We start from the raw sequence: 2,206 nt of genomic DNA, 5'->3' as shown, positions 1-2,206 counted from the left end.
CAGGTCATCTAGTCCAACCCCCTGCACTCTGCAGGAGCATAGCTGAAAGATAGCCCTACATACCTACAACATACCCGAAAGATGGCCGTCCAGCCTCCGCTTGGAAATGTCCAGCGAAGGAGCATCCACCACCTCCTGAGGCAGACTGTTCCACTGCTCAACCACTCTTACAGTTAGGAAGTTTCTCCTGATATTTAGCCGGTAACTTGTAATTTCCACGCATTAGATCTAGTCTTGCAATCAGGAGCAAGAGAGAATAGACCTGCTCCATCTTCTACATGACAGCCCTTCAAATACTTGAAGACTGCAATCATGTCCCCTCTAAGCCTTCTCTTTCCCAGGCTAAACATACCCAACTCTTTCAGCCTTTCCTCATAAGACTTGGATTCCAACCCTCTCCCCATCCTGGTTGCCCTCTTCTGGACACGCTCCAGCTTGTCAACATCCTTCCTAAAATGTGGTGCCCAAAACTGGACACAGTACTCCAGGTGAGGCCTGACCATAGCAGAATAGAGCGGAACTACCACCTTCTGTGATCTGGACACAATGCTTCTGTTAATGCATCCTAAGATTGCATTAGCTTTCTTCATAGCCACATCGCACTGCAGGCTCATGTTTAGCTTGTGATCAACCAGAACACCCAGATCCCTTTCACATGTGCTGCTGTCAAGCCAAGTCCCTCCCATTCTATATCTGTGCCTTTGATTTTTTGTACCTAAGTGTAGGACTTTGCACTTATCTCTATTGAAATTCATTTTATTTGTCTCAGCCCACTGTTCTAGCGTATCTAGATCATTCTGAATCCTGACTCTGTCGTACATGTGTTGGTCATGTGTGAGATATAGGGTTGTTATCCCTCTGATGGGGGGCGGGGGTTCCCCCAATTTCGGGGGCCCCAATCTGCTGTCGGCCAGCTGGCCGGCAAGGGGAGCCCTGCCCCTGAAGAGCCTCGCCCTGCCCACAGCCAGATACAATGGGCAGTGGACGCTCTAGCATTGGGCAAAAACTCTATGGTGACCATAGAGTTTCCCCCCAAATGCTAGTGTCCTGCCAGATGGGCCCGATAGGATAACGTCACCTCCGGGTGATGTCAGAAGACTCATGGAGCGAGACACCCCCCCCCCCACGCCAGCAGCCAGTTAAGACCTGACAACCCCAGTGAGATAAGAATGTCCTGGTATAGGTTTATGCTGCTTTGGTAAGCTGTGATTGGTTGCCCTATGCTGTGTCTGCAGAGGCAGGGCTAAGAGCAGCAGGGATATTTCTCTGCCCACTGAACTAGATGAGAGTATTCTAACATATCATATCTTGTATTATCATAACGTAACTGTCTTGCTGGAGGCGGGATCAAAATCTGAGCGTTTGTGATACCTTCACTCTTCCATAGAGATGTAAACTTTCTGAAAGTTTGAAGCCATGGGGGGGGGAGTTGTTTGTTTTAGAAAACAAAAGGAGATTTGGGGAAAATGGAAACATAGGTAATACTTTCCTATGAAATTTAAAATTTCACTGATCTAACAAGAAACATTAATTCTAACTTTGCATATATACTTGTCCTATTTATGGATGAACCTGTACTATTTAAGAATAAATGTCTTGTTTTTATATAAGAAAAACTGGCACTGTACCGATACTTGAGCGAGTTGCAAACTACTGCATTCTACCTTAGCACATATATGTTAATTTTTGCCATCTTTTTACCATCTGATAGGTAGGACAAAGTTGAACATAGAATACAAATTCTGTAGTAAAGAAAATAAAGGACAGAAACTTTTCATAGACTCACAATAGGTAGGACTACCAGCATATTTGGTTATCAAGTCAAACTTCATAACACTGAAAAACACTGAGCTCTTTATTTCTTTCTTTAAAACATTTCTATGCTGCCTTAATTAAAACATTTCTGTATTGCCTTTCCACCCAATTCAGATTCCCCAAGGTGGCAAACATTAAAAAAGTCAAACATTTTTTTGCTTATTTTATTAAAATCACAGGAATAGCTATGAGATATGTTTATGACGATAGAACCATGTTAATAATATATTTTCTTTGCATCCATATGAGCAAGTTAATCAGATTTTATGGCTTATAACATTGCAATGAGCTGGCAAATTTTATTTATACTCTGTGACTCACTGAATTAAGAATCAGGATATCCTTTATTTATAGCCCATGTGTCTTGCTGAATCTAGATATGTATGCATTT

Source organism: Gekko japonicus, unplaced genomic scaffold (genome assembly GCF_001447785.1).
Source record: "Gekko japonicus isolate JY-2015 unplaced genomic scaffold, Gekko_japonicus_V1.1 scaffold1350, whole genome shotgun sequence".
Lineage (NCBI taxonomy): Eukaryota > Metazoa > Chordata > Lepidosauria > Squamata > Gekkonidae > Gekko > Gekko japonicus.
The sequence above is the reverse complement of the archived record's forward strand: the minus strand, read 5'-3'. Positions refer to the sequence as shown.